Consider the following 9,838-nt stretch of genomic DNA (forward strand, 5'->3'; position numbering starts at 1 on the left):
GCTTACAAGAGTCCGAGTCAGGTTGCGACCCGTGATCGAGTCATATTCTAAATCACCTTGCCTTGTAAGACAAGTCGCCGGATGACGGCTTACACCTCCGGGACATCTTTTGGATCCAGGCCCTAAGTCGGCCCATCTTGTGAGCCACCCTTCTTGGTCTTGTGCCTTAGTCACTTAGCCGTGTCTAAAGATTTAATTCCGTGAGTCGCCAATGGTCTAACCCGGCCCTTACTAGGCGGGTTATCATCGCGGGGTTATATCCCCAACAATATCCCTAAGAAAACGGGCACGATCTCCACTTCGATGGGACGCGCCAGTAAAATGATTGCCTCGGGCCACGATTTGGGTGAGCAGTAACTGCTTGACCAGTCATGGGTAGTGCCGCTTCGATAAAGTTGCCAGGCTAGAAAGTACTATTCACACCTATGTGGCTGGCCTTCGAGGCTAAGTAATCTCGCACCTTTGGATGTTGTGCGTTTTTGGCTACGCCAAGGCCAGAGAATGATGTTCGTTTGATAGGTGGTTCATGGTATCCTTTAAAGGGAATAAATCTCAAATTACTAGTGAAGGAGAGCTCGTCTGTCAAGCCAAGGACTTTGGATTCGAAGTTATTTACTTCAAGGGGGTCGTCCTCGGCATAGAAGACCAGTTCGGGGCCGGGGCTACTGACGGTGTCCTGGACTAGGTGGTACTAACATAGTCGGCCCACAGTCCTCAGGTTAGGCTAGTGGGCCCAGATTCTCACTAAGGAAGACTCCAGAAGCTGCACGCCTAGATATGATCAAGACTGTGCCTGACTTGACGTATACTCCAAGACATCCCCTACCGCCTTCATGCGATCTCCCTAGATACCTACCATGTAACCCTAGATACCCTGCCTGGCGTGTATATAAGCCAAGGGGTTTAGCCCGTAGAGGGGACCGAATCGCAATTTCATTCACCTAGCCCCAAAGGTAGAACACAACTTACGATCTCGAGGTAGATCAACTATGTACTTGATACATCTCAATATAAACAAGAGCAGGACATAGGGTTCTACCTCCATCAAGAGGGTCCGAACGAGGTAAACATCATCTCCCCCTGTTCCTGTTACCACCAATCCGAGATCCACAGCTCGGGACCCCCTACCCCAAGGTCTACCGAATTTCACACCGATAGTGGGGGAGCACCATGAGGAAGAAGGACTTCCATTTGTGGTACTCATGATCCGCAGGATTCAGCAGGAATTTAATGTGATTGGTGATGTGATCAACAGCGATGGGGTTGTGGGGAGTAAATAGCATAAAACTACTACAATTCAGGCTAGGGTTTCAAAAAACTACTGGATTTATTTTTTCACTGATAACTACCAACTTTGGGGGCTGGCTATTTCAAAAAACACAAATCACCATGGGTTACAAAATTGATCCGGTTTACGATAGATTGGGCCCATACGTAAGACAACCGTTTGGTTGACCGTCTGTTTGACCGTTAACATACATGTGGGGCCCACATGTAAGTGTCTCTTCATGCAGTTTGTATGGAAAAGCATTCAGGTCCTCGTAGTTTTTTTGAAAAAGCAATCTGGTCCATACAGTTTTCCTGAAAAAGCCATCAGGTCCCTGCTCATTGTTGCCGTTGCGCCATGCCATCAAAATGCAAACTGTTGTTGCTCCTTGCCGCCGCCGCGCACATGAAGTATGGCTTCTTCTGCTGCTCCTTGCAGCCACCGCGACGACCTCTTTTGCTGCTCCTCCCCTCCTCGAGCTGGTTGCCATTACAACCAGATAGGAGCAGCAGCAGCCGACCTCCTCTCCCCTCCTCAAACTGTCAGGCTCTACTACTAGAAAGGAGCAGTTCACAGCGCGGGAGCAGCGGGACAGGAGCAGACACCACCTACCTTCACAGCGGGCGCCACTGTCTTCTCCGTCTATCGAGCAGCCATCGCTGAGAGAGGTTGACCGCGGAGGGGCATCGCCGGCTTGGGAGAGGAAAGGGTCACCGTCTAGGGAGGGGCTAGGTGGGTGCCGTGCTGAGAGAGAGAGAGAGAGATCAGGGGAGGGGAAGAAAGGATAGATGAAAGAAAAGAGGAAGAGATATCTTACATGTGGGCCCCGCATGTAAACTAACGGTGAAACAAAACAGTCAAACAAATGGATGGTTTAAGTGCGGGCCCGACCTGTCATAAACCAGATCAATTTTGTAACCCACGGTGTTTGGGGTTTTCTAAAAAGCCGCCCCCGAAGTTGGTAGCTATCAGCAGAAAAAATAAATCTAGTAGTTTTTCGAAACTCTAACCCGAATTATAGTAGTTTTATGCTATTTACTTGGTTGTGGTGGTAGGCACTGGCGGCGCCGGCGAAGCATGAGAGTTGAAGAGCGGGGCAAATTGAGAACCAGACACGACAAAGGTGCCGCTGAGCAAGGATGGGTTGGTGCCGAAGATGAAGGGCGGCGAGGACGCCATGGAGGTGGCCAAGGAGGTGTGAGCGGCAGACGCCGTCGAGGACAAGGAGCCCGGCGATGTAGCGGAGCTCGTGGTTGTGGGCGGAGGAAGAGCCGTGCTCGGCCATGGTAGGTTATCCTGGTGTTTGATACCAAGTTGGAGAGAATGCTTTGGATCCCTTGATTGATTCTGTTAACAATGTACATGTTATATCTCACGAGGGCGATGAAGAGAGAGAGCCCGAGACTTATACACGGCATGTACAAGTATAACATAACGAGACAGTGTATAAGTTCTAACAGTTTATATCTCCTCTCTTGAGCTAGTGCGACACTGCTACTAGTTGAGCTCGGGCGACGATGAATCTACTAAACCCTATGACATCTGTCACGCTTTCAATTCCTTGTCCCCCTTTTTCCCCCTCTTTCTCGCTTGCTAAGCCTTTTTGACTAGTTTCTTTTCTTGAAAAGCAGTGAAAGTGCGCAAGCATCCGATTTACTTTTCCTTAACCTTTTTACAAAATTGACCGACGTTGGAACCAGTTGCTTGTAAGGTAGCAGCAGCACGCAAGTGATTGCGAGGAGGTGTCGATTCCATTCGACAGTCTTTTGGCCCGAGCTCAAATAGTAGCAGTGTAGCACTCGCGCAAGAGAGGAGGCATCAACCGTCTTCTCTCTAGGCAATAATTATGTTTCTGCTATCCTAGTACCAGCATGAAGTACGAGTCAAGAATAGCGTATCTGACCTAATTGGATAGTTTACTATAGGATTCGTCAGCAGCCCTCAACTGAACTAAGGACACTTAGAAGCTTCTGCTTCTTGGTGCATGGCCATGAGCATGAACTCGTGATGAAGCATGGTTGTGGTACGTGCTTCTTGTTACTGTTGATGGCAAGTGCAATCTCTTCGGCAAGCCTGGTTGGCTTGCTCGCATTGGGGTCGCAGCTTGGGCACACAACGAGCCACATGGTGCCTGTTCACGGTTGGACGTGCACAATAAAATACATGAAATTTGAGATCATGAACTGCTCGCTTTTTTCGACCAGATTGTATATGGGAAAGTTTGCAATACAATAAACTTGTATTGATACAAGGAAAGGCCTCTACCTCAACTATACAAGACTAGGAGGTGGGCCACAACTCCAATACACGTGCAATACAAAACACATACTCAACACCCCCGCAGTCGAAGCGTTCCCAGAGACAGAGACTGGACCGAAACTCTTCGAAGACAGGAGTAGGCAATCCCTTAGTCATCACATCAGCAAACTGTTGCGTCGTCGGCACGTGGAGAACCCGAACACGGCCAAGGGCAACCTGCTCGCGCACGAAGTGAATATCGAGCTCAATATGCTTCGTTCGTCGATGGTGCACCGGGTTGGCGGAGAGGTAGACCACGCTGACGTTATCGCAGTAGAAAAGAGTGGCCTTGTGAACATCACAAAGCAACTCCTGGAGCAGCTGACGTATCTAAGAACACTCGGCCACGGCGTTGGCACGACGCGATACTCTGCCTCGGCGCTGGAGCGGGAGACCGTGGGCTGCCGCTTCGATGACCAAGAGATCAACGAGGGCCCAAGGTAGACGCAGTAGCCTGACGTAGAGCATCGCGTGTCGGGGCAGCCAGCCCAGTCAGTATCTGAGTAGGCCACGAGGTCGGTGGAGGCGGAGGCTGTCAGGGTGAGTCCCAAGGACATGGTGCCGCATATGTAACGGTGAATACGCTTCACCAGAGTCCAGTGAGAGTCATGCAGGACGTGCATATGGAGGCACACCTGCTGAACAGCGTACTGCAGGTCGGGGCGAGTCAGCATCAAGTACTGTAAAGCACCGACAATAGAGCGATAAAATGCTCCATCGGACGCGAGAGACCCCTCCAGAGCAGAGACCTTCGCCTTCGTGTCGACGGGGGTGGGCACCGGCTTGCAGTTAAGCATACCGGCACGCTCAAGGAGCTCGTGGGCGTACTTCTGCTGATGCAAAAAGAAACCGCCATCCCGGCGGATCACCTCGATGCCGAGAAAGTAGTGCAGGGACCCCAAGTCCTTGAGGGCGAACTCATCACGAAGACGAGCAGTCAGCCGCTGAAGAAGATCGGGGGTGGACGCCGTGAGGATGATGTCGTCGACGTAGAGCAGCAGATATGCAATGTCAGCTCCCTGATGATACACAAAGAGTGAGGCATCGGAGCAAGTGGACCGAAAGCCCAAAGACTGCAGGAAGGCTGTGATACGCTGGTACCAAGCCCGAGGCGCCTGCTTCAACCTGTACAAAGAGCGGGAGAGCAAGCACCCGAAGTCGGGGTGCTCGGCGTCGACGAAACCAGTAGGCTGCTCACAGAACACCTGCTCGGCGAGATGACCGTGCAAGAAGGCGTTGGAAACGTCCAACTGATGCACAGGCCAGGCGCGCGAGACGACCAGCTGAAGGACGGCGCGGATCGTGCCAGGTTTAACAACCGGGGGGAAGGTGTGGGTGAAGTCCACGCCCGCGCGCTGCCGAAAACCACGAACCACCCATCGAGCCTTGTAGCGCTTGAGAGAACCGTCTGGACGAGTCTTGTGGCGAAACACCCACTTGCCAGAGCTGATGTTGGCACGGGGCACTACTAGGAAAAGGGCTATAGATAGGATTGATACTAATGGAGCACCATGAAAGCAGTGCGCCACTACTATATACTAATGGCGCACCGGTTGGTGATGCACCATTAGTGTGGAAGACACTAATGGCGCACCAGAAACAGGGTGCGCCACTAGTATTAATTTTTTTCCATTTTTCCATACATACTAATGGCGCATCAGGTCGAAGTGCGCCATTACTAGTTCTAAGTAGTGATGGCGCACCAAGCAGACAGTGTGTCATTACTGTAAAAAAAATTATTCTTTTTTTTGCAAAACTACTAATGGCGCATCGTTTCACAGTGCGCCATTACTAGTTTAAACTAGTAATGGCACACTATTACCCGTTGCGCCATTAGTATATATATATATATATATATATATATATATATATTTTACTTTTTTGCAAAACTACTAATGGCGCACCACCTGCAGGTGCGCCATTAGTAACCAGGGTTACTAATGGCACATTTGCTGGTGGTGCGCCATTAGTAACCTGGGACCCCAACAAGATATTTTGGACAGCCCCACACCTACCCACTCGCTTTCCCCACTTCATTCCCTCCACCTCCTTCTCCAAGCTTTCGGCCATCTCCTCCTCCTCACCTCATTTCCACCATAGATTCATCAAAATTAAGTGGTGAAATTACCTTTTTTTGATAGGTAAGTAAGGGGAAAGCTATCTTCATGATGTAGATCTACTTTTTTTCTCCCTAGCTCGCTCCAACAACGTGCACATGCACTTTTTGTGGCCTAGCTAGATCTATGTATGTTTGTGGTGTTGCATGTGTTTGTGGTGTTGCATATATGTTTGTGTTTGAAGGTACCGGTATTTGAAATACGATAGTTGCCAATATTTTGTCGGAATGTTTTGATTCATTTCTGTTTCGGCAAGAATTTTGGCACTATGCATTCTTTTTGGTCCTATTTTTAGGGAAGGTCATGCCAAAAAATTTCTTGGTTCTAAAATATCATTTTGCTCTACCCCGCAGGCGAACATGGTCCGCACGATGACTGAAGGCATCGTGAATAGGTTTTAGAGCTCCGCGAAGGCCGAGATGCTTCAAAAGAACGAGACGGAGATAAGATGTCCGTGTCGAAGATGCAAGCTGAAGAGCCTTATTGCGGACCCGGATTCCGGGCAGGTGCGGGACCACCTGTTCTTGCGTGGTTTCATGGATGGCTATCGGTGGCAAGGTGATGAAGATGACTATGAAGTCGTCCATGGGGGCCGGGCAAGAAATGAGGAAGGGCAACAAGACAAGTACCACCGCGGCGAGGGCGGGCGAGAAGACGAAGAATCTCCAGGACATGATCACGACGGTGATGTTGTACACAATCATCATGTAGAAGATGTCGTATATGATGATGAGGAAGATCAAGACGAAGGGCATGATCATGAAGATGAAGATGCCGGAGCAGACGACGATGGAGGCTGGGTGCAGGACCCTCATATTCAAGAGCTGCTTCTCAAGCAGACGGATAACACAAGAGGTGCCGCCCGAGAGAAAGCCAAGCTGGATCAACTGGAGATAGACGCGGTTACTTCATTGTATGAAGGATACAGGCCCGAGGATACCCGCCTGAAAGTAACGCTCATGGCTCTGGAGATGAAGGTAAAACACAAAATGACCGACGCATGCTTCTACGAGAACATGTCATTCTGGCACGAACGTCTTCCCGAGGGGAACAAGTGCCCGACCAGTTTCGAGGAGGCGAAGAAAATCGTGTGTCCTCTGGATTTACCGCACGTGAAATACCATGTGTGCATGAACAATTGTATCATTTATCGGGACGAGCACGCGGAGTCTGCCATATGTCCAGTGTGCGGCGTCACTCGATACAAGAAGAGGAAGAAAGCTCCTCGAAAATCGGTGTGGTACTTTCCGATCACTCCTCATTTGCAGCGGTATTTCGCGGACCCTAAGGTAGCAAAGCTCCTGCGTTGGCACGCGGATAGGGAGGAGAAGAAGCGGGAAGATGACGAAAATGATCCGGAGATAAACAAAAAAGACAAGATGCTGAGTCACCCTAAGGATGCGAGCCAGTGGCAAGCGTTGAACTTCGAATACCCAGAATTTGGGAAGGATCCAAGGAACATCGTGCTGGGCGCAAGCACCGATGGAGTCAATCCGTTTGGCAGCCAGAGAAGCACACATAGCACCTGGCCTGTGTTTGTGTGGATGTACAACCTTCCCCCCTGGTTGTGCATGAAGAGGAAGTACATTCACATGAGTATGCTAATTGAAGGGCCGAAACAACCAGGGAACGGCATCAATCTGTATTTGGGGCTGCTGAAGGAGGAGCTAGACACGCTGTGGAAAACGCCAGCCAATACGTGAGACGCCGCAGAGAAAGAATATTTCCCTATGAGAGCCGCACTGCTCACGACGATGCACATCTATCTCGGTTATGGATATCTCGCGGGGCAGGTAGTCCACGGATTTTCTGAATGCGTAAGGTGCATGGATGACACAACGTATTGCCAGCTAGATAGAGATCCCGGGTCTTCGAAAACCGTGGTCATGGGACATTGAAGGTGGCTTCGTGACGGTGACCCATGGAGGAAACGCAAGGATCTGTTCGATGATGAAATCGAACCCCGAAAACGCCCGTGTACGAGGAGCGGCGAGGAAATAGACGAGCTGTTGAAAAATTGGAAAGACTGCCCACTGCCGGGAAAGAAGCAAAAGGCGCCAGAGCCGGGAAAGAAGCGAAAGGCGCCAGAGCCGCTGCTGAAGGTATGGAAAACGAGGTCTGTTTTCTGGGACTTGCCGTATTGGAAGATCCACCATGTGCCTCACAGCCTTGATGTCATGCATATCACGAAGAACGTGTGCGAGAGTCTGCTTGGTACCTTGCTCAACATGCCAGAGAGGACCAAAGATGGGCCGAAAGCAAGGGCAGACTTGAAATCAATGGGCATCAGGCAGGAGCTTCACGCTAATGATGATGATGATGATGATGATGATGATGAGGCGAAGCAGGACACAGAAAGTCGTCGCAAAGGCAAAAAGGCCAAGAAGACCGGAAATGACTACCCTCCCGCGTGCTTCACTCTAAGTCAGGAGGAGATCGAGCAGTTTTTCACCTGCCTCCTAGGAGTAAAACTTCCTTACGGTTACGCGGGGAAGATAAGCAGATACCTAGACCCAGTGAAGCAGAAGTTCAGCGGGATGAAGTCTCACAACTGTCACGTGCTGATGACACAGATACTTCCAGTTGCAATCCGTGGGATCATGGATGCGCACGTTCGTGAAATGCTATTTGGCCTATGCAACTTTTTCGACGTCATCTCTCGGAAGTCGATTGGCGTGAGGAAACTCAGAAGGCTACAGGAAGAGATCGTGCTGATACTATGCGAGCTTGATATGTACTTCCCGCCCGCATTCTTCGATGTTATGGTGCATCTGCTGGTCCATATCGTGGAGGATATCATCCAACTCGGGCCGACGTTCCTGCACAGCATGATGCCGTTCGAAAGGATGAATGGTGTCATCAAAGGATACGTTCGCAACATGTCACGTCCAGAGGGAAGTATAGCTAGGGCCTTTCTGACCGAAGAGTGCATCTCCTACTGCACGAATTATCTAGGCATCGAGAACCCCGTTGGTCTGCCCGTCAACAGGCACCTCGGCAGGCTCGCTGGATGGGGTCACCATGAGGGTCGCCGCGAAATGCATGTCGACTTCGAGGGTCGACTCGCCGACTTTGAAAGAGCAAACCTAGTCGCGCTACAACACATAGACGTGGTCGATCCTTGGGTGGTAGAGCACAAAACCTTTATTGAGAAGACGTACAATGACCGAGGCCAACAGAGGACGGACGGAGATATACTCAAAGAGCACAACTCATGTTTCACGCGTTGGTTCAAGCAGAAGCTTCTGTCGTACCCTTTACATGAAGATTCTTCTGTGGAAGAACAACTCATATTCGCCTTGTCATAGGGCGCCGAGCACAACCTGATGACCTATGAGGCGTACGATATCAACGGCTACACATTCTACACCGAGGACAAGGACATGAAGAGCGATGGTTATCAGAACTCTGGGGTAACGATGGAATCCTACACCGGTAACGACAAGGACAGATACTATGGAAGGATCGAGGAGATCTGGGAGCTGAGCTATGCTGGAGAGAAGGTCTCGATGTTCCGTGTCAGATGGACCAAGAGCGTCCTAAAAGAAGACCGGTATTTCACCACCATGGTTATACCCGAAGCCAAATCCAAGACCGCGGGCGCAAACGTCACCGCGAAAAATGAGCCATGGGTACTGGCTTCCCAAGTGGACCAATGCTTCTTCATTACCGACCCGTCAAAGCCCAGTTATGTTTTTGTGAGGAGAGGCAAAAGGAAGATCATCGGAATGGATGGAGTAGCCAATGAGCAAGACTTCGACAAGTACGGTGACCCGAAGATCGAACATGACGACGACGATGAAGTAGCAGCACACACCACAAGAAGAAGTAGGACCACCCTACCTAAAGGACGTCTGTTCCACAGAAGAACTCCATTTGCAAAAAAGAAGGGCAAGAAGATTGTGAACAGATAGCTAGCTAAGATCGATTGTATTTAAACCGTAGTCTTCATTTCTCGATTGTATTTCATGGGCACTTTTTGATATCATGAATATTTTTAAATTTCATGGGCACTTTTTGAATTCATGAGGACACTTGATCTCGATCCCCCTCCATCTCGATCTTGATTCCCCCTCCATCTCGATCCCACCCGCACCCTCCCCCGCTAGCTCCACCGCCGCCGCCGACCCACCGCAACCCTCCCCTGCTCCACCAC

Source organism: Triticum dicoccoides, chromosome 2A (assembly GCF_002162155.2).
Source record: "Triticum dicoccoides isolate Atlit2015 ecotype Zavitan chromosome 2A, WEW_v2.0, whole genome shotgun sequence".
Taxonomy (NCBI): Eukaryota; Viridiplantae; Streptophyta; class Magnoliopsida; order Poales; family Poaceae; genus Triticum; species Triticum dicoccoides.